At 49.5% G+C, this 23,376-nt stretch overlaps 1 protein-coding gene across 4 annotated transcripts in view; it reads right to left on the reverse strand.

Annotated features, from left to right (window-relative positions):
* Positions 1-17,184: 17,184 nt before the first annotated feature.
* Positions 17,185-23,376, reverse strand: part of LOC310892755 (uncharacterized protein) — a 55,538-nt gene continuing 49,346 nt past the window's right edge. Inside the window, exons 10-12 of one of the 4 annotated variants that reach the window (XR_014578378.1) lie at positions 21,789-22,577; positions 20,080-20,180; positions 17,185-17,975 (exon numbers count right to left, since the gene is read on the reverse strand). The gene's annotated coding sequence lies outside the window, so the exon portion shown is untranslated. The remainder of the gene's footprint in view (positions 17,976-20,079; positions 20,181-21,788; positions 22,578-23,376) is intronic. The other 3 variants (XR_014578379.1, XR_014578380.1, XR_014578381.1) reach the window with 3 other exon arrangements.

Consider the following 23,376-nt stretch of genomic DNA (forward strand, 5'->3'; position numbering starts at 1 on the left):
TACTTAGTTAAATGGCTCACTTAATATCCTAAAGGGTTTTCTTTCTTTTTTTTTCTTTTTTTTTGTTTGTGTTGGTGCTTTCAGATATGTTTACGTCCCTGCTTTCTGTTTCAAACAGAAGGAAGATGCCCTTCAGAAGATGGTGATACAGGCAACTTAGGACAGATGAGTTTTGTTTTCAATTGGGTGGTACCTGTTCAAATGATCCTAACTGATGACAAATTTTTGGTGATGAGGGTTTTTTTTGTTGTTGTTGTTTGTTTCTTTAGGTCATCAGAGAAAAGTAGATGGAATTCTGGTTCTTGGAGCAAGCGTGCTTAGTGAGATCCCTATAATCTTGTGCCTTTGTTCGCAGCGCTCGGTGTTGACAAATGTAACGTAGAGGTTACAACGTAGAGATCAGCTGATCTTGATGTGCTTACCCGCCAGCAAGGCCTGCTTGCCTTTAGCTCAGGGGTTAACAGGTTGATAACAAACAGCACGCTCAAGGCTGACGAGGGCAGCTAGCATTACAAATGCTGCTTTCTGAGGAAAGGAACCCCCAGCAATGTCCTGCAGAGGCTGATGATGGGTGAGAGGTGCTTGACAACCTCCAGAGCTCTCCTGAGTGGCCACGGTTTTCTTGTGAGCAGTTGGTAGGTGCCCGTAAATCAGTTGAGCTTGCACTTGTTTATCAGATGAGTTAGTGGTTGTTTCTCCTACAACACCTGAAGTGATGAAAGCATTGCTTTTGGGGGAAAAATACCATAGCTAGGTAGATGGATTCTCTGAAAATACAAGTTTCTGAGAGCTGTTGCTGGAGAGGACCCCCCTGCTCACTGCTTCTGGTCCCCCGGGAGCTCCAGCAGCTGGGTCATCCTGACAGTAGGCACAGCCTGGTTCTCAGCAGGAGTAGGACAAACATGACTACTACGAGATTACCTGAGCTGAGGTCGGTTAATGCTGACAAATGTCAAAACAAAAAGCATTTTCTAAGAGCTTTAACCCTCAAAGAAATGTTTGTTGTAGAGGAAAAAGAAATCTAACCAAAAAACGGGATTGGTTTGGTGATGTGAATAGTAATAAGGAATTATATCTTGAATGTCATTTAAATTCATACTGATTTCACAGCTGTTAATCTAAGTTAGCCTAGAGTCCTGGAAGGAGGTGCAGTTGCAGCCACTGGCTTTGTAGGTATTAGTTATAATTTTAAACTGGTTTAACTAGATGTAGAGAAAGCGTTCATCCCTTGTGCTGTACTGTCAGTGATCACGTTTTTTTTGCTTTCTAGCAAAATCTTGAGCTTATTTAAGAAAATGTTTCCAGGTAGACAGGCCACTAGAAGTCTGAAATAACAGGTATCGGGTGGCTGAAGAGATTTCTGCAGCTTGGTTGGGATAATGCTGGCACTGCTGACGCTGGGCCCCTGTAAAGCTGCTTTCAGTAGCATAACAAGCCTGTCGTGATGGAGGGAAGGCCGAGTAATAGCTGTTGTAGGGTTGCTGGAAAGCGAGAAGAAGGGGTTGAGTAACTCCACCAGAAGAGGAGCTGGTCAGACTGCAGCAGCAGCATCTGGTTATTTATGTGGGTGATGAGCAGAGCTTGAAAAAGCTTTATTAATTTTCACTAGCCTAAGGGTTAAAAGAGCTCATTAGAATAAACGTTCCTGTTTTGGCTTCCCAGCTATGCCTAGCAGAGGATGAACGGAATGAAGCTGACGAGCTGTGTTGGGTCACAATACGTTATTCAATACTGAATCGTAACAGACATGGCAAAATACAAAGGCGGTTTTTAATACAAGGGGTAATTAATTAGCACCATTTCCAGGGTCTGCCTCTAGTAGCTGACCAGCTAGAGGCTTCTAGGACACAACCGTACCCATCGGTTATTGATAACGGTGAGGTTCCAAGTGCGTTCAAACAATGTTCCTTCCTTTGCTCTCTAGCTTACCCTCACACCGTACTTAACTCAGGACTACAAACCACATCTTTTTGGGTCTGCTTCAAGAGAAAATGGCCACGTGTGGCATTTTGCTAGGGCAGGCTGCGGCAGGCATCATTTTATCCCCCGAAATACGTTAAGGGATGTTGTACAAGTGAGTTAGTGCAATGCAATGCTGAAATGGGGGTGTTTATTAATAAAGCTTTTTTCCTGGACTTTGGTACTGGATTGCACCCTACATCTGAAAAAACACTTGGCGAGTTTTATTCATGTAATAAACTTTATTTAAAATTAACACCATCTCTTATTCCAAAATCACGTATTTGTAGACAAGCTTTCACGCTTTCTTTCATTGAGTAAAAAAACACGAGAAGTAAATCTCCAAGAGTTTTGTATACTTCTGTAGGAATTGTCTTCTGTTTCGTATACATCGTGCTCCCCGACTTTCCTTTGACAGTACCTCAAGCAGAAAAACAAAGATGGATTTTTTTTTTCTCCCAATGGATTTGCTATTAAGAATGAAGGTCAGATTGCTCTTACGGCTGCTTTCTGCTATTGAAAAATACAGCACGGGTTCTGTTCCGAGAGTACCTCATTTTGAAATCCATCTTGCTGAAGTGATTGCTGTTAGAGGTGACCTGCAAGAGAGACAAGACTTCCCTTTTGCTACTTCACAACGGAATGAAAGACTTCGGCTATAAATGAGCTTAGTCTACTTGTTTTCTGCACCAGAAGCTCCTGCCCTTCAGGAGAAGTGCTCGGGATAAAGCTGCACGGCAAGACCACAGAGCAGCAAGGAGTGAGCGAGCAAGGGAAGTGTGGATTTTTAGTTACACCTTTTAAAATTTCACTTATATCGTTAAAGCGCGTTTAACTTAAATGGCGAGCACTTGGCACAAAGGAAGTTCATCTTAATGATTCCAGCAGCCCTTCATCTATGAAAGTGGCAGAAGCTCAAATAACACGTTTCTGACCTCCCAAAAGTTCTTCAAGAAAAACAGGAAAGACCAAACTCGACGGCTTGAATGACTGGAAAAGACCCAGCTGCCTGCACGCCTTAAAGCAGCGAGAGGTCACGGTTCAACTGCTCCTTGAAGCTGCCTTCCAGAAAGTCACACTTACTGAGGAGACACCGAGGGCTCGTGCTGCGACGTCTGGGGAGCGAGTTTGCTAGGGGGAGTAAAAATAACAGCTAAGAAACGTGTAGGAACACAATGCACACACACAAACCCCTTGCGTTGCTCTTGAAACCGAAGTGCATGAAGGAAATGGGACCGATGCCCACCTGCATTCCTGGAGAACAAGAAGCGAGAGCATCACCCTGCCCACTCGGGGTGAGAAGGGCAGCAAAACCTTGCTTTTTTTCCACCTTTTCCCTGCAGGAGCCAGCCACGTTTTCTGCAGCGTGGAATCGAGGGTGAGGGCTCAGGCTGGAGAGAGGCTCCTATGTGGGCTTGAACCAGACACGCAGAGGGAGCCAGGTGGCAGGCTGGAGATAAGGATCGCTGGCACCAGTGCTGCGAAGAATGAGTAAAAAGCTAGATCACGGTTCTCTAAAATAAAAATAAAAATCTAAAATTTACGCGGTGATGATTCCCAGAAGAGATAACTTGTAAAATGTGGGTTAGCAAATGATTGAACAACGGTGACTCATGTTTTATTATCAGACCTGACTAGCAGTGTTTACGCCCGTTTTAGTTTTGTTGACGCGTGTTTCGAGCGGTACCTTCACGTAAGGATGATGCCACGTACAGGCATTGTGTTCGTAAAACCGATACTGGAAAATGGAGGTGAGGAGTTGGAGGACGGAAGGGTTGGGTTTAGCTCTGTGAGGGGGGGGCCGGGGGGGCGCGTGGGGCCGGGCTGCGTGTGTGCATGTGGTCGTGCAGTCCCCTGCCTCTGGGTGGGCAGGAGTGAGTCCAGTTGCTCCTGCCCCTGCGTTGACCAGGTTTGGGTCACAGAATCCTGAAACGACTGAGTTTGGAAGGGACCTCTGAAGGTCACGGCGTCCAACTCTTGCTCAGGCTGGGTACCTCTGAGCAGAGCCTGGCTCCGTCCTCTCTGCACCCTCCCTTCAGGGATTTATGGACATGGATGGGATCCCCCTGAGCCTCCTCTTCTCCAGGCTGAGCAGCCCCAGCTCTCCCAGCCTCTCTTCACAGGAGATGCTTCAGTGCCTTCGTCAGCTTCATGGCCCTGCGTTAGACTCTCTCCAGTATGCCCGGGTCTCTCGTGCTCGGGAGGCCCAGAACTGAGCCCAGTACTCTGGATATGGCCTCACCAGTGCTGAGGGTCCTTCTTGCTCTTCCTGAAGCTAGGAGTGATATTTGATTTCCTCCAGTCTTCAGGCACTTCTCCCAGTTGCTGTGATTGACCATAGGTTATAGAGTGGCCTCACAATCACGTCTGCCAGCTCCCTCAGTGCTCGTGGCTGCATCCCACCAGGGCCTGTGGGCTTGCGAGTGTCCCGTTTGCTCAAGCATTCCCTGACCTGATCCTCTTCCACCTAAGTGTATCTTCCTCGCTCCAGCCTTTCAGCCTGGCCTCTTCCTTCCTGGTCAGTCCTGCTGGCAAAGATGAAGGCAAAGAAGGCATTCAGCACCTCATCCTTTTCACTGTCCTGGGTAGCCAGGTCTCCTTTTCCCTTCAGCAGAGGGCCCACATTGTCCCTGGTCTTCCTCTTGTCTCTGATGTCCTTGTAGAAACCATTCTTGTCGTCCTTGATGACCTTGGCTGGATTCAGTTCCATTTGGGCTTTTGTAGCTCTACCCCTAGAAGCTCTGACAGTATCCCTGGATTCCTCCCAGGTCACCCGTCCTCACTTCCACCCCCTGCAGGCTTCCTTTTGGTGCAGTTTGTGAGTTTGGCCAGGACCTCCTTGCTCCTCCGTGCATGCCTCGTGGCGTTGTTTCCTGACTTCCTCTCTGTTGGGAAGGATGGCTCCTGAGCTCGGAGGAGGTGACCCTTGAATATTAACCGGCTCTCTTGGGCCCCTCCTCCCCACAGGGCCTTATCACACAGGACCTTACCAGGCAGATCCTTGAAGAGGCCAAATTCTGCTCTCCCAAAGTTCAGGGCTGTGAGTTTTAACGCTGCTCCCTGCCCTCAGGATCCCCAACTCCACCATTTTGTGGTGACAGCAGCCAAGGCCGCCTTCAACCTCCACATCCCCACCAGCTCCTCATTGCTGGCGAGCATGGCGTCGGGCAGAGCCCCTCTCCTTGTTGGCTCCTTTATCCCTTGGAGAAGGAAACTATCACCAGTGTGCTCCAGGAACCTCCTGAATTGCTCGTGTCCTGCTTCACGGGACCCATGAAATGGGGAGAAACCCCTCATTTTGGTGCACCAAGTGGGAGTGCAGCATCCCAAGGCACCGTGTGGAGAGGCCGATGGCCTGGAGGCCTGGAGGTCCCTCAGCCACTCTCACCGCTGTCCCCGAGTCCCTTGCTTCTACTCACATGCTATTTTTTTTTTTTTTCCATCTGAATCATTTAGCACGGCTCTGGGAGCACAATAGAGCTGTGATTTGCTTCGGAGCCGCCAGCCTGCAGGAAACAGAAGGTCCCTGAATAAAAGGGAGGCTCTGGTTACAACTTCCCTCTTATTTACTGTTCCCAGCAGCAGAGAAGTAAGGCTGCAGTGAATGAAACGGAGAATTAACCACGCGTAGCTCCGAAATATAAACACGGAGGCTACAGGTCCCAGGGCACCGCTCACGTCAGTGGCTCTCACCCGCTGCTTATAAAAACCTCCCGGCACCCAGACGTCCTGGCTTTAGTGAGCACATGCAAAGGGCAGAGGAAGCAAGACAGAGGTTTTTTCAAAGGAAAACGTGCAAAATGTGAATTTTACATGGATTTTTCTCTTTCTGTACAACTTGAGACCGAGTTGATATCCCCATGCTTAATCATCACCCTGCAGCTTTTGCAGAGGAAACTCCCTATTTTCCCTTTTCTCTGGTAACTTTAAAACTATAAAAGTTTGGGACAACTCAGCCATTCCATGGAAGGCTGCTTTACAAGTGCTTTAGAAAGAAATTTCCGTGCTGCACGGTGTCCCAAGAGCATGGGCAGCTTTGCTCCCAAAGTGGGCTGCCTACATTAGACCCCCTCTTTTTCTCTTGCTTTTGGTTTTGGAAACCAAGCAGTGACCATTTGTGACCTTTATTTAAAAAATAATATATATATATATATATAAATTACACACCCGTATTTGCTTTATGGCTGTAGATTTGGAATATTCACACCAGTTTCTGCAGAGGTGTTGAGTACCTCGGGTTAATCGGTGATGAGTTAACTCCGGTGAAGGCTGTAGAAAAGCCAGGAGTCAGTCAGCCTGCTCGTGAGAGGCAGAGTTTTTCATACATGTTTTTATTATTTTTTTTTTTGAAGGACTTTGGTGAAGCAAAATGTAGAAAATGTGGATGCATAATGTTATTCTCAAATGTGCTTTTTATAAGGAAAAGTTGTTCTGTGGGCTTGACTAGCTGGGCCTGCCATGTCCATCTTGTTTTCTGGGCACCCTGCACTTGATGAGTGGCTGATACAAAACGAGAACTGTAATTGTAAAGCAGATAGCAAAGTCGACGATGATTTTTATGTGAAATGCTCAAAACTCTAAAATATTCATTTAACAGCTCATGTATATAAAAGAAACGCGAACAAAATATATATATATATAAAAGAAACCTGAACAAAAGCGAATGAAAGTTTATTTGGGCCACCTGCAACAATAAAACTGAAATGACCCGAGTCAGAAAATCCCGTGATAGGTCTGTAAGTGGACTTACAGAAATACTATCAGGGCAAGAAGCTGGCCCAGCCATGCTGGTGGCAGCCCCCGGGGGCCACAGGGACACCGGGAGCCACGGGGCTGTGGCTTCGCTTGGCCGGCTCGCCCGGGCGGCTTCGTTTCGCTTTCTCTTTCTGCTCTGCTCGCTCAGGGCTGTGCTGGATGGGGCTGCGATTGCCTTGGTTGATTATTTACAGTTTGCACGGAAATCGTAAAAATAAAAGAAGTTTTTTAATAATGAAGTTTTCAATACTGCCTCTAAAGCCATGCTCGGGCTGCACGGTTAGCTGGTGATATGTTCTAAATGCAGTTTCCAGGTGTTTTGTTTGTAAGAGCACGCATTAAACTCAGCTCACATCCCTAAACACAGGAGCTCCTTCCTCCCGCAGTGAGGAAGAAGAGGCAGAGGAGCACTGCCCAGACCCCTGGCTGCAGTATGACTGCTTCCCACAAGCATCCTTGGTTGCCTGCCTTGGACTGGATTCATTCTGAACTGTGATGGTTTAGTTGGCAAAATCCGCCCTCAGGGTTGGGGATCCACTCTGCCCGGCGTGTTGTCTGTCTGGCACAGGATGTCACCTCGTTAAGATTTTTAATTTTTAATGTAATTACTTTTTAATTTATAATGCCCAACCATAAAGGCGTGCCAGGCTCCTGGAGCCTTTTCCCTGTGGTGCAGCCCACGCGCCTTCCTCCGGGCCCCTCTCCACTGACCCCTTTTCTAGGGGGTGATTTTTCTGGGGTGATAAGTACTGGGGAGATCCTGAGCCAACCATCTTCGGGGTACAGGTAACAAAATTTGGGCAGAGCCTGGTTTCAAGCATCCCACTCCCTGCAGCAGACGGGGGGCTCAGGTAAGAGGAGCTGCCCTGTGCGCTCTGCAAGACGTGAGACCAGAGAGGGATGTGGGCAGGGACAGCACACGGACAGCTGCACGGGGATCTGCGCGATGGAGAGCGTGATGAAAATCCTGTTTTTATTTTTTAATTGAGCCTCCAGATTTAACGAGTTGCTTCTCCAAGGGTTGATGTAAACAGCAGCAGGATTCATGTGTGCCAAACTGCAAAGAGGCGACTGTGCCATGAGATTGATGTGAGCTGTCCTCGCCCCTTGGGCCTTGGACCCTGCATCCCTGCTGTCCCCATCATCCTCATTGTCCCCATTGTTCCCATCGTCTCCATCATCTCCATTGATTCATCCTCATTGACCCCATTGTCCCCTTGTCCCCATATGTGGCAGGCAGGTATGGGGGCTCCTGGCATCCACAGGGCTCCTTCTGAAACGCTGAAAAGCAAAGGATGGTGGATTGTTTTTTTCTTGTCCTTTTATTTTTTTTCTTCCCTAATTTTCCAGTTCAGAATATTTCAGCAGAAATTCAATGAACCTTCAGGAGCACTCCCAGAGTCTGTAGGGCTTTGCTTGGTTTTGGGCTGGGTTGTTACAGCTCCAGGAAGTCACCTGGAGGTTAATGCAATTGCCATAACACAATAGATACAAAAAAAAAAGATTATACCTTGATATGAAGTCTGAGCTTCCGAATGGTGCAGCTCCCACTGGAAAATGGCCACATTTTCAGAGCTGCTTCCAAAACACTTTTTTAAAAAAATCAGAAAAATGAAAATCACCAGCACCACCATTATGGCCAGAGCTGCAGGTTGGTGGGGAAGCCTCTCGTGGTGGGGCTGGGAAGGAGGAAGGTGAACGAGGGGGCGCTTTCTGCCCCCCGGCCACTCCTGGTACCTGTGTGGGGCACTTAGCGCATTGCCTGGGCCGTGCTGAGCAATCGGTGACAACTCCCCGGGATCCTGGGCTCTTGATCCGAGGAAATCGCCAGTGAGCCAGGAAATGTCAGGGTGACATCACAGGCAGAAATTCTTTAAAGCCCTGCAAAGGAGCTTGTTAAAGCCCGTTTCTCAGCGGCGTGATCCCAGCTGCTTTCATTTTTGCTTTGAGCTTCGACTTTACCGGAGCAGGTAAGCGAAGCCTCCCCCAAAAATACCCCGTTGCTTTCCTCCCCCCCCGGCTCCCAGGGCTGCCACCAGCCTTGGCTCTCGGCGCTGCCCTTCTCTTTGGCCTTGGCCTCACACTGGGGCCATCGGGATGCTCCCTAGAGCCAGGCAAGAGCGCAAAGGGGCAGGATGGAGGGGACACACCAGCCATGGGTCAGTGGGGACATGGGTGGGCGCCCCCTGAGGAGGGCACCCCCAAGGAGATGCCAAAATTCACGGCAAAGTCTCGCCTCGTTGCCTCCTCTTTAAGTCACCGGTTTTGCAACGCTGTTAAGGGGCACCCAGCAGCGTATGCGACCCACACGTGTTTTAATTTCTTTTACGGTCTCTGTTTTGCTCTGCGCTGGATGTGTTTTTATAAAACAACGATTTATTGGAACCTGGGACTTTATGGCTTTAAGGTTCAATTGAGTCCAGATTGTGAGTTTCTCCTTTTGGAAGAGGATGGGGTTGTTTGAAAGAGCCCCAGATAGCCGCAGCCTGCCCGTGGCACTCGTGAAAGCCCAAGCCAAGGCTGACACCTTTTCGCTTAACTTACACGGTAATGTCAAAGCAAAAAATTTACCATCTCCTGTTATGCCTTCCATATGCCGTGCCCTGCTGCAGACAGAGGCTCGTTGCGGGAGATGTGCCGGCCTTGTTTCTTTGAAAAATTATTATCGGTGCTGTAATAGAGCCAGGACTCGGTGAAGAACGAGTCAGCAAAACCTCGGAGCATGGATAATTAACGAGGCCGTGCATTCTCTCACAAACCTGCACTTGCACCCTGGAGTTTTCTCGCGAAGGCACAGCCCTCGCTCCCCACGGCAGCCCCCTGAGCGCGGCGCATTTTCAATCCATGGAGCCGCGGGGGTATCTATGGAGTACACTCCACGTATTATATATTTCATAAGCACAACCCAAAGCGTTTTCCTGGGCACTGAACACAGCCCTGTTAAGAGCAGAGTCGGTCCGGAGCAAAATTCAGCTCGCAAAGCAGAAGAGGAGAACAGAAAATTACGCCGCGCGCTGTTAGCGCCCGGGCACCCGCGTCCCAAACCACCCCGAGCGCTCCGATGGGGAGCGAGCAGCATGAGAGGAAGCAGAGCCCCCGTCCGGCCCTCCGCTTGCCACGAAATAAGCAAACAAACACGTTTATCACCAGGCAGCGGGGCGTCGCGCCAGTCCCGGTTAAAATTAAACAACAGCGAGAAGAAGTTATTGCAGCGCGAGGAAGGTCCCGGACGAGAACGATTATTCACGCGAAGCCCCGGGAATATATCTTGTCACAGGGCCGGGCCTCCACATCTGTTTCGCCACCAGAGGATCCTTTACAAACAGCTCCTTTAATGCGAGCGAGCAGCCCGCGCGCAGACACGCAGCCCAAAAATACATCTCCTCTCCTCCTCGCGCTATCCCGCGCTTGGCAGGGAACCAAACATAAGGTTCGGCTCCTAGTTCAAAAAGCCCTTCTTCAGGAATCGACTACGAGCTTGGTTTAATAAAAAAAAAAAACCGCCCAGCTTCCTCTGGGGAGACCTAATGGGATGCAGAGCCCCGCACCTCTCGGGGCTGCTGCCAACCTGCTCGGCGTTGGGCACAGGGGGAATTTCGTGGTGAAATAAACCCACCGTGCTGTGGCACAGCTCGGGAAGAGCTTCCAGCCTTGCAGACCTCTGGAAATGGAAGAAAGCAGGCAGCACAAAAAAAATAACGGAGCACAAATGTCTTTTTAGAGGGGCTGCTCGCTGCCTCCGAGGCGGGATGCGGCGTTGGCTCCAGCGAGGCATCACGGTGCTGGGCACCCGTGGGCTCCTCCTAAGCAAAGAGATTTTCCAGTATAGAAGGATGCTAAATTGGAGTTTTCCCCCCAGAATTCCCCCCAGTCATCACAGCTTAAAACTTCGGGCTGGGCTGCCGACAGGGTATGCTGTGAATTCAGCATTTCCTTTACCTATTCGAAGGGAACAGCAAAAAGCGAGGAAGGGAGACGCAGCCTGCGTGGGAGACAGACAAAACGAAAATAGTAAACACAGAAATTAGCAGTTCTGAAACGTTCGTAGATTTCCTGGATCCACTTCCCTCCTTTCCCAGCATTTTGCTGAGCACTATGGGATTCAAGCCATTATTATTTTAGGAAGGTTTTTTTGGCTTTTCTGGCTGCAAAAATAGTCATCACTTGTAAATTGAAGGCATCGCTGTCCTATCTGGTCGGGAGCCAAAAGGCATGGAAACAATAGAAGAAGTGTGAACTTTCTCCTTCATCTCAGCGAACATTAACTTCAAAGCCGGGCTGTAAACTTTCAGATGTAATGACTATTTGTCCGAAGGAGAAACACATCAGTTTGATCAATGAATGAAAGTTATAAAACACAGAGGTTACATTTGCTAAACACTTGGGAAAAAAAAAAAAAACGGGACTGTTTTTGGGTGCAGGGGCAAGTTATTACCGAATTATTAGGGCGGCGGGCTGGTGCAGGTCTGGCCATCAGAGGGGTTTCTGTCCCTGAGGAGGATCTAATGTCCCATCAAACCGTGGTCCCCCCATGTCCTCGGGCACAGGGCTCAGCTCTCATCACTGGGGTTTCTGTGCAGGGACCCTGAGCATCGCTGAGCCCCGGGGACCTGAATCCCATGGGAACCAGGTAGCACCACCGGCATGGCCAGGCAGGGATGCTCTGAGATATCAAAAAAATGCAGGAAAACCCCAAATCCCTTCTTTTTTTCCCCATACTTTCCATTTTTTTCTGTTAAAGTGCCACCTGGACGTGGTCCTGGGCAGCCTGCTCTGGGTGTCCCTGCTTGGGCAGGGTTGGACCAGGTGCCTCCAGGGGGCCCTGCCAGCCTCACCCCTCTGTGACACTTTGCAGGGCAGAGGGCTGATCAGCTCTCTAATTAAGTGCTGTTAATTAACCAGGAGGACCTGCGGTGAGGCATCAGTGGGGACGGGTGCGTGCAGACCAGACCTGCTTGGGGAAGGAGAGAAGGAAGTGCCGGAGCATGAGAAGAGGTTTTGTCGGAGAGCTCCCTAACATCTTCTGCCAACATCTTTTTTGAATCAGCCCTGGGGGAACAAGCGAGAGGCCAGGAGAGCCGTGTTGTCCGTGTGGGGGAGCGGGGCTCGTGGGGGCAGCGAAACAGAGCCCGCCTTGCCCACCGTTGGAGCCTGGGGGTGGAGAGGGATTGCATTTAAGGGCGTCTGGCCTAAGCTGGGTAAAGCCAGCACCATGCAGCCGGTCCCGTGCTCAGAAGATGCCCACGGGTGATGCTGGAGCACGGTGCTCAGCTTCCCTTGTCCCACTGCTGCTCAAGGGATGTGCTGGGGTTTGGGCCTTCCCCCTGCAAAGCCACGCCTGGGCTTTGTAGGCATGGTGTGTAATGAGATCTGGTCCTTGCAATGACAGCAGTCCCCTTCCCGTGCTTTCCATCTCCACTGGATCCTGTCCCCGGCTTCGAAGCACGCTGGAAGCAGCGAGCCATTTTGCCACGAGCTCAAAAAGCAACGGTCCCTCTCTGGTTCTGTGTAAATAATAAATAGAAGTTATGTTTGCAAACGGAGGCCTGCCAGGCTCTTTGGATAGGAGGCATGAGATTTGCGCAGTGAAAAAGGAAGAAGAAAGCAAGAATCCTGGAAGCTTTTGACCCGGTTGTGCAGCTGCGCTGACAAAGGTGAGCTCGGGATCAAAGGGAAGCCGCTGCTGCTCCCCGACACTTCGCCCAGAGCAGATATTAGAGCAGATATTAGTTATCAGGCAGCAGCGCTATGAAAAGCACAAACGTGCCCTTTGCTCTTCGGGAGATATGAAAGCCAGAAGGATGCCAGATTAGATCGAGGGAAGCACATTGGCGTGTGCTGCTTTCTCCGGCCTCGCACCGCTCCTTCGAATCCCCTGCTGCTCTGGCTGGGGACGTGGAGCAGGGCTGCGGACGATCACTGCCGCAGGATTGTAATTGCAATTGCTGTCTGAGAGCTGCTTAGGGCTTCTGGTAATCCCCAGGACCCGCAGCGAGCAACTACGGTGCAGACTGGGAGCATTCGGGGGCAGGGATGCACTGCGCGAAACAGCTCCGCAGGAGGAGTGAGAAAACCCACCTCTAACCTCTTGGTGTTTTCATTTCACTCGAGGAGGAGATGCTCTGGGGCACGGGCACAAGTCCAGACCAAAGCCCAGACTTAGCTCTGGGATTTCAGCCACTTGGAAAGCATCTCTGCTGCAAAAACCTATACCAGGGCATACCCCAAAGGCTGAAATCCCAGCGTAGCTCAGCTCTCAGCCCAGTTGCTGGCCAGAGCTGCACCACCACTCTGCTAAAAGCAAAGCCCGCCAGTTCAATGTGCGTCTCCAGAGGGGTTTTCAGCTTCTAGGGAGGTAACGGGAAGGTGGCAGCAGTGAAGTCTCACGTCAGTCTCTGCAACAACTGTGTTTCAGCAAAACCTCCCTCTGAAAGCCATACACTGCGTAACAGATGGTGCATCTGTTTCTGTTTCCAGTATGATCTCACTAATCACTTTTTAAGAATCTAGCATTCAGGGTTAATCAACATGAGCTGAATTGCAGCAAAGGTTCCTACAGCAATGGAAAAACCCCGTGAGAGTGCCTTTCCCCAAGTTATCCCCTTGGACAGCGGGGTTTATCCTCGGCCTGAACGTGGCCAAAAGCCCCATGATCCCCGCAAAGCCAGGGCCTCTCTCCGAAAGGCTTCTGCCTCTTCAGAGTCCTTGTGTGTTTGACAAAGCAGAGCTGCCAGTAGCCAACAATTCAGTCAACGAAAAAGAAACCCTTAAAGCTCAAAACCCTTCTGTTTGTCCTGTAGAAGAGTTAATGAGAAGGTTTCTTCTGCTTCTTTTCCCCCAGTCACCTTAAGAACGGCCACGTAGAGGTTTGGTACTGACCTTTATTTCCACGTTACAGATTTTTACTGAATACCATCGATGTTTCTATGTCCTTGCTCTCAGGACAAAACTTTTTATGATCCCGCTAGGTTATTCCGTCCACTGTTATATTTTAAACACCTTCTTAGGGACAGATACCAACGCACTTTTATTTCCAGGACACGGTAATGGGTCTCCATGGGTGGCTTAGCCACATGTCCTCCGAGGACACATTTCTTGGCCCCGATTTTTTGCTGCCTCCATCACCGTGCGCACCAGCATCCGTCACTGGGGTCACACAAAGCACAGCGGAGCCATTACAGGTCTTTAAAACGGCAACCTCAGCGTTTGTAGAGTAAGCACCGACTGCAGGGGGGGGGGAAGGCACGCATTTGTGGTTGTGTTCTTTTAAAAGTTGATTTATTTTAACGGGACTTTCACAGCACGCAGCTGGCAGTGGCAGCCAACAGACACGGCTGCTTCCAGGCTCTGCTCCGAGATCTTCAAGAAGACTTTGGGGCTGGTCGGGGGCTGCCAGAGCGATGGGGTGTTGCTGCAGGGGGGGACGCCACAGCCTCAAATGGGGTCCAGCGTGGTCCTGAAGGAAGGGGACCCCTGAAGAAAGGAGAACCCTGAAGAAAGAGACCCTTCCAGCAGATACGGGGCAGGGCACAGGGGGAGGCAGCAAGTGGCAGCACCCTGCTGCTGGGATGGAGGCCCCCTGTGCTGACCCAACCCGGCATTTGGGGAGGTTTGCTGCTTGCCAGGGGCTCTGGTCCAACTCTTCCACGAGGTCAGCAATGATGCAGCCGGGGGGGAACCTGGCGCACATCCAGCATGGCCTCATGGCTCTGGTGGGAAGGGCCAAGGAGGAGGATTGAAGAGATGGTGAGGGGAGACTCGCTGCTGGACCTCAGAATCACAAACAAGGAAGACAAGGGCAGGCATGTGAAGGTCAGAGGCAGCCTTGGCTGTGGTGACAACGAGATGATGGATCCTGAGAGGAGGGAGCAGGGCACAGGGCAGGACCACAGCCCTGGACTTCAGGAGAGCAGGCTTCAATCCCTTTGGATTGCTGCTTGGAAGAATCCCATGGGATATGGCCCCGGAAAGAAGAAGGCTGCTTGATTTTCAACGCTTACCTCCTGCAAGCTCAAGAATAGTCCATCACCGTGTGCAGGACGTCAAGCAAAGGCAGCAGGAGGCCTGCACGGACGAACAAAGAGCTCCTGAAAAAGGTCAAACACAAAAAAGAAATGCACAGGATGTGGAAGCAGGGGCAGGTCACCCTGGAAATAATGTAGAGACTATGGGGTTAGGAAAGGTAAAATCTACCTGGAGCTGAATCTGGTGAGGGACATAAACAACAAGAAGTGCTTCTACAAATATATGAGCAGGAAAAGGGAGGCTAGGGAAGGTAACAGCTTGCTGCTGACTGGGGGAGAGGGGACCCAGATGGTGGGGAGAAGTCAGCATGTTTTTGTGAAGGGGGATGCATACTCAACCAACCAGACAGACAGCTATGATGGGATGAATGTCTTGGTGGATGAAGGAAGAGCAGTGGATGTCGTATGCCTCCACTTTAGCATGGTTTTCAACATTGCCTTCCATGACATCGTCACAGACAAGTTGGTGAAGTACAGGGTAGATATATAGACAGTGACGTTGATAGAAAATTGGCTGAACTGCCAGCCCGAAAGGATCGTTACCAGGTGCATGAAGTCCGGCTGGAGGCCAGGCACTAGTGGAGTACCATGGGGTGAATGCTGTGTCCAGTATTGTTTAACTTCATTAATGACCTGGATGGTGGGACAGAGTGTGCCCTCGGTACATTTGCAGAGGAGACAAAATGGGAAGGAGCAGTTATGTGCCAGTTGGTTGTGGTGCCATTCAGTAAGACCTCAACTGGCTCAAGGAATGGGCTGGTTGGAGCAGATGATCTTGAAGGTCTTTTCCAACCTAAATGTTTCTACGATTCTATGCCAGGAATCTCATCAAATTCAACAGAGGGAAATGCCAAATCCTGCCCCTGGAGAGCAATGACCCCACACACCCATGCACACTGGGAGCTGACTGACAAGCAGCTTTCTAGAGAAGGACCTGGGGCTCCTGGTGGACACCAAGTTGACCACAAACCAGCAACGTGCCCTCGTGGTGAAGAAGGCCAATGGCTTTTTGTGCTGCATTAAGAATAGTATCACTAGAAGATCAAGGGAAGCGATCCTTCCCGTCTGCTCAGCATTGGTGAGAAACATATGGGGTGCTGTGTCCAGGTCTGAGCTCCCCACAACAAGAGAGACTTTGACATACCAGAGTGAGCCCCTTGAAGGGCCATGAGGATGATCCAGGGATTGGGGCAGTTGATGTAGGAGGAGAGGCTGAGAGCGCTGGGGCTGTTGACCTTGGCGAAGAGAAGGCTCAGGATCTTATCAGAGTGTCCACATCAATGTGTTAAAGTACCTGATGTTGGGGTAGAGTAAAGAAGACAGGGCCAAACTCTTCTAAGTGGTACCCAGCTCAGGACAAGAGGCAATAGGCCAACTGAAATACTCTTTTACACTGAAGGTGGTTGAACACTCAGGATGCTCCCCAGAGAGGTTGTGGAGTCTCTATCCCTGGAGGTACTCAAAACCTGACTGGACACGGTTCTGGACGGCCTGCTCTGGCTGACCCTGCTTGAGCAGGGGTCTTGGATTAGATGCTTTCCAGAGGTACCTTTCAACCTCAACTATTCTGTGATTCTCTGAAATTTGTTTAAATCCCCAGCGTACAGCACAGTTATTTTAAAGTATTCCAGCCATTTGTACCTCAGTAAGTAAGAAACTTGGCTTTAAAGCCCAAGAGCACATTGAGTCTTTACCAAACCTGCGATGCCAGAGTTTCAGGAGTGCTTTAGCAGTCTAACAAACTAAGGAAGTACAAAATGTGCCATGTGAGTCAGATGTGTCTACTGCATCATGCCATATGATCCTAAGTTTCTCAAACAAAACCATTTGCTGTCAGGACAGAGTGGAGCCAAGTTAGTGTGATTCAAGTTTGAGAGTCAATTTTGTATAATGTCAGAAGGAGTTACCTAGTGCCACCCAGTGTTGGCAGCTAGAAAAAGAAAGGTTAAATATGGTTACAACAGGGTGTAGCCTAGTGAAACAGGAAAAAAAAAAAAAATCCCAGCTCTTGCTTTCTGTATCAGAGGTGAGCAATTGCACAGAAGCCATTTAGCACTGAAGTCTGGGAGACAGCTGTCCCTCTGTGGCTTAGATGTTAAAAAAAAAACACACCTTGCACCTTTTATATTCACATTTCAAAGCATATAATCAGTCTGAGAGAGATGTAGATGGCCTCTTACACCATGAGACTCACTCCTCTAAGCTAACATGAGTTAGATGTTCAGGAATTTAGATGAGAAACAACTATGTGAGAGGTGTCTCTTTCCTGGGATAAATGGAGCACAGTTAAAATGTTACCTTTTTTCCCCTTTTATCTCAGATGCTGCATATGACCTGCATTTCCTTGAAGCCTTTTATATTATATGGGATCTCACGGATATCAGACAAGGAAATAAACACTCTCCCAGTCATGGTCTTTTGATGACTGAAATAATTATGCTTTTGTCCTTCAAAGGACTGTGCAAAACTCGTTGAGTGTCATGGTCAGACAGGGAAACTGAGGCGCAGAGCCAGCACTAACTTCCCTGTCACAGCAGAGAGCTGGGTCCTGTCCAGGTAGGGATGGAGAGGACCTGGAGCCCAGAACCCAAGAGGGAAAGAGGGGAAGGGGAAAGTAAGGTGCTGAGATGCTTTGAGCCCACCAGATACTGGTGGTGAGATGATCCTAGGGTTGTGGCTTCATCTGCCGTGCTCATGGCAGAGAAATCCTCCTTCAGCCCCTTCTTGTACCTTGGACTCCTTTACTCACCCCTGACATGGTCTCGTTTCCCAAAGAAACAGACAAATTGGCTTGAGCAGTTCTCTGCCAGTTCTTTATTTTACCCCACAGAAGACAGAGGGCCAAGGAGAGTCTGACACAGGAGTATAACTCAGATGAATACATCACAAACAGTAGGGTGAAGGGTGGTTGCCCTCCAAAACCATGTCTTCACGAGGTGACACACCGGTTACTGGTGTTTCTGGAGGTCAGGGGTCCCTCCTGACATTTGCACATTCTCATCCCACCCCGCGAGCCCCTGCAGCTCTGCTGGTGGCACAGCAGATCCCTTGGGTTCCTGCCTGCTGACAAGAAGCCTCCTCTCTAACCCACCTTCTCTTGAGCTCCTGGAGGCAGGCCATGTGCTGAAAACTCCCACTCCGGGGCCAAAATCCTTGGGGTGCTTTTTCTTTTCTTGACAGCCCTGCGTGTTTCCTCAAGGACCTGAGAGCTGAGCTGGCTCTTCTGGCTCTCGGCACCTGTGGGAAGACCTCCACGGTCATTAATTACATCTGCGTGTTTCACTGGGGCCCCACACAATCTAGGTGCTCTCCGCAGCTACGAGACTTTCAATCCTCCTCCCACAGAGCTTGCAGCTTAGAAACCGAGGCAGAAAATCTCTAATTCCAGTGATGACTGCCCAGCCTGGGCCTCAGGAATTCTTCAAAAAGAGAATTTTCCCAAATAGGGGTCACAGAAAGAGTTAGGTGGAAAAAGGAGACTGGACAAACATAGCATTCATGGAAGAAAAAAATCAGTGTGCATCCCCCTGGTTGAAAAGGTTTTTAGTGTAGGTTTGCAATGAGAGCCTGTCCCTGCCACGGGGTTTTTGCAGTCTCAGCAATCAGGGTGAAACGACAGGAACGGGACAGAAGCAGGAGACCTGCGAGTCCCTGCGTTGCACAGCGTAACGCTGCTCAGTTTGCAGGTCCGAGATGTTTTTAAACCTATAAATAAACTGGGGACGTTAATGATGCCATTAATCTTGGTTGGCCGCCGTCCCGGCTGTTCTCAGTGGCGAGGTTACCTTGCATCGCCCAGCAAAAGTCGGTCCCCGGGGGAGGGACGGATGCTGCACGCCCAGCCCCGGTGGCCACAGCCCTCCACGGGAGGACACTGCTGCGGTCCTTGGCTGAGCACCAGGAGGAGGTGTCCCCAGCGCCAGCCCTCCTGGCCCAGGGCCTGGAGGGAAGCACAAGGAAACAGTTTTCAGGTGACAAGTGACAGGGAAACGCAGCCGTGCTGCTCGCTGTGGAGGGTTTGTGCAGGTGCTGCAGCCCCCGTGGCAGAGATGCTCTCCTCACCTCCTGCTAGGAGATGCCCTGATGGACACCCCTTGCTCCTCCGGACCCTTGGGAGCCTGCTCCCCCACCTCGGCATTTCCAAGGGTGGAAAATGGCAGGGCTGTGAGCTACGGGACAAGGAGAAGCCCAAGATGGGACCCCAGCACACCTGCCCAGGGCAGAGGTGCTCCATGGGGAGAACGAGGTCTGCACTGAGAGCTTCTCGCCCATCGCTCACACCAGCACTCAGCACTTCCCTCATAGATGGGAAGAGAAGAGGCCCCATCCTTCTCCACCCAGGGGGAAGAAGGGATGCATGGACCCAGGCAGGAAAAGGTGCTTTTCTTCTCTCACACTAACATCAATGGGGAAAACGAAAAGTGGCTGTGTATTGCTCTTCTTCTCATCTTAGTGGGTGACATTGGTAGCAGGGTGATGGTTGGACCAGATGATCTTGGAGGTCTCGTCCAACCCTAATGATTCCGTGATTGTACAAGGCTGGTCTGAGCTAGCTCAATATATAGGGAACGCAACGCACCCCTGCCTTGTCAGGTATGGTGGGACACAAGAACAGCTCCATCTCTCCTCTTCACTAAGGCCTCAATACGGGACCCACTGAGGAGAACAACCCCAGGACCACGTCTGCGAGGGAGAACAGCAGCCCGATGCCTGCCCTTGGCACTCGCTCTGCACCAGGGGCTGTGCTGGCTGCAGTGCTGCTTTGGCTGTAGATGCTGTGCTCCCTAGGTTCATCTTACCAGTCCACTGTGACTTTGTTTACAATTTCTGCTACAATATGCCAGAAATGAATTCCTAAAAGTACAAGCAAGGATTTCTCCTATCTAGGAGAAATGAAGTTTGCACATACTGGAAACGGGTCCCTTTGAAAACCAAGCCTATGCAGCTTTCCTCGGAACTGCCTGCTCTGATGTCCAAATTGGTCAGGCACAGCCACATGTGGTTAGAGAAATAAACGCTCCCCTACCACCAGATAATAACGCCGGCCAACCTTCTCTTTTATTTTTGTATCTTGCCCAAGAAGTTGCGACACTATCTCTGCAGTAGCAGCAAGGAGTTGTTTGCACTCTGGTCACAGGTGATGGGTGGCTCCGGCAGTTACTGGGACTTTCCTGGAGCACTCAGCACCGTGACTCGGTTTCCTTACCTTCACAGAAAGCACCTCCCCCGTTTTCTTTGTGTTATTTACTGTTATTTCCCAATTTCTTAAGTGTTCTGGATGCCACTTCCTATAAAGTATCAACTAAGAACAATTAAGAGAGATTTGGATGCTTTTCCTTACCTTACCAATGACATTTTTGGGCCAATGTCAACAATTCCTCCGTGGAAGATCCAATCCTCTTGACCTGGCTTGCAGCTCACAAACCTGCTCTCCCTCAGGAACTGCAAGGAAATGCATTTAATTTACTTGTTTTTTTTTTATTGTTTTTTCTTGGTGACATCCACCGGGCCACCTGAAAGCACTGGTAATGCTACAGCTACCCTCTTTTAGGTGTTACTAAAGATGAGGGAAAACCACCTATGAAGGACAAACTCCCACTGATTTGTGGTGTTCAGGGGTCAAGCAGAACATGAGAACAAAATGAGGGTCTGTGGAGAACCGGGCAGCACGTGCCTGGCACACGGAGGCAAGGTTTGGTGCGGTGTGTAGCCCATTTGGCGAGCAGGGAGATAACTGGGTCCAGCCCTGTGCACCGCATTTGGTAAGGGGAGCTATCCAGGACACCAAGCCCTATGCGACGGAGAGAAAGTTTCTTTCCCACCTTGATTAGCTTTTCTAGTTTTAATTGATACAATTTTTATTAACTCCTAATTGCTACCTGTGGGCTTTGCTGAGCCGTTGCTGGGATTGGGAATCTCTTTTATCAATGGGATTTCATCAGTTGGGTTTGCTTTCCATATATTAGCTTATTGTATTTAGAGAGCCATCCAAACCCCATTGGTATAAACTGGAGCAACGTCAACCTTGGAAGGAGCTGGGGAGAAAAGCCTCTCAAAATCCCAGTTTTACTCCTAATTTTATTCTGTGTCTGGTGAAGCAGCATGTCTGGTAAGAAACCAGCTTGCAACTGGAGCCTGGCAGCAAACACACGGAGGTGCTCCAGACAGGCTCGACTTAACATTCACCTTGACAAAGTAATCAACCTGTCAAGCAAAGGAAGTCCTCGCGGCCAGACTGGTGATGGAAGGTAACTAATACTCCATCTGCAGCATCAGGCAATAAAGGATTTAAAATATTACAGGAGAGGAGACCTGAAATGTTAGAGAAGAGAGCGTATGTAGAGAAGGGGAGAGATTAGCAACGTGCAAGAGCCAGAAAAAAAGAAAAAGAAACACCAGAAATGTTTCATATTGGCTGCAAATGAATAACAGCCTCAAATGAAGTGGTTAAGGCTTGTTGCATATGGTAAAAATACGGGCTAAGCCAAGCAAACAGTCTCGGGCTAGTGGCACAGAAGAAATAATCTCCCTAGAGCAAAAAAAGGCATCTGTTTATTTATCCTGGTTATGGAAATGCCCTTGTCCAATGTCAGCAGTGCTGAGAGCTCTGTGGGCAGGTTGCACCATCTCCCGGCTCCGGAGGAGACCTGAAACCACTGCCCCATACGCGATGCCCCCGGACAGCCCTGCTCCTTCCAGCTCCCCTGGGGGCACGGAGATCAGACGGGGCCGCCTGCGGCAGCATGGAGAGATCCCTGAGCTCCCCTGAAGCAGCTCCTGTACAGAGCCACTCCGCAGGGATGGGGGCGCATAAAAAGGGCCTTTGATGGTGACGCCAGCTAAATTAATTAATTAAATTAAAATCCAGCAAAGCCTCACCGCTGCTTATAAAAACCTGATGTCTTGAGTGAGGGCTGAGGATCCACACCCCAGCTGCAGAAGACGCTTCAGAGACTACCTGAGACATTTGTACATCAGGCACAGAAATGTGAAAATCTTACTTGTTAATGTTGATAATTAATTATTATATTTGCAGGGGAATACATGTACCGGAAGCAATTCCTTCAGGAGGCTGCAGTGCAAGCCAGTGGGAGCCCAGGGCTGCACTCTGTAGATCAGACCATGTATGCAGGCGATGAGTTTGCTCCCCTTACCCTAAGAGGGCACTGAACACACTATGGGATTCAAGAACGCTGGAAATTACCTCTTCTACTTAAATCTGGCATTTCAGCATACCTCCGATGCGGCAGAGCTTCCAAACTCTGCAGGCCTGAACAGACCGTTGTAGCTAGTTTGGGTTTCTCACTGTCCTGGAGGAGTTATTTGACTGTTGTGAGACTGAGTCTCTAATTAGGTCCCTATAGTGGTAAGATTGTTTCCTCTGTAATCACTCAGTGGGAACTGGTGCTTTCTCCTCTGTATTCAGATTTTTATTTCTTTCACCCACATCGTCTGTCCAAAGCCTTGAGTCTCCCAGTCCGCTGGATGCAAATGACTTTGGCATTCACTGTAAGGATGTCTCTTTCCAGCTGCTTCATGTTTCCTTTTGACAAGCTCTTCTAGAGATATTTATAATGAATTAACTCAAGGCTGGACCACTTGCTAGTCTCTTAAATCCAGTGCTGCTTCAGATCTTGATTAGCTGGTTTAATTTTTAACCCTCGTAGAATTGGTAAGTCCAAGCTGAACTGTCACACACCACGATCGGGAGATGGTTCCCAGTTAGGCAGAGCAGTAGCCGTGGGCAGTACACATGAAGTAAGCATGCAGAGGGACTGTACTTCTCCAGCATGCTATCCAAAGGAAATGGTTCAGTTCACAGGGGAAGTTATTGGAGACCTGGAAAAGAAAGAGTCTTACTAATTTAAGCATATGTGAAAAATGACTCAATGCAACGTGCAGAACATTTCACAAGCATCTTACAAAAGTGATATTACACAAATGCACCTTTCTCCACATTTTTTCTAGATCCTCTTTTCTGTTTCTTATTTCTGAGCACATCCTTCGATATGAGCAGAACTCCGGAGTTTTAAATTTGGATCCTTGTTTGAGCTCCTACACAAAACCAGTCTGATTTCTGCAGATCCTGCTCTCTTGAGTCCCATGACTTCTACTACAGGGTCTGCAGGTGTTCAACCATTGTGAAAGTCAGGTCATTAGTGCTCTGGCAACTAATTGCTGATTTAAGCACCCAATTTTCATCGGTTTGACTTCCAGCTCTAAAATTTTGGCCTAGAGGTAAGCAGAAAACTGGAATTTGTACCCCAGAGCCTGGAAGCACGCTAGTCATTCAGTTGCCTAAGCTCAGGCTGAAATGAAGGCTCCTCGCTTGTCAGAAGACTTAAAACAAAACAGGAAGTTATTAATATCAGAGACGGAGCTGACTGGAGAGCCGAACAATATAAAGCAGAACGTGTCTCCCCTTTTTCCTGTTTATCTCTTGCTATTTCGGAATGCAGGGGAGATGAAGCGTCAAAGAGTTTCTCATTCGCAATTTGGCGCTGCGGGGCAGCACAATTGGAGCTGCAAACGGTGCACACCATCCCAGTAAAGACGGGGCATCTCTCTCCTACAGACCTTTCCCATGCTCTGAACCAAGTGTGCAGCCCGGTTTGAGGTGATGGGGTGGAACACGACA

The sequence above is a fragment of the Anser anser genome (genome assembly GCF_964211835.1).
Source record: "Anser anser genome assembly, chromosome: 1".
Lineage (NCBI taxonomy): Eukaryota > Metazoa > Chordata > Aves > Anseriformes > Anatidae > Anser > Anser anser.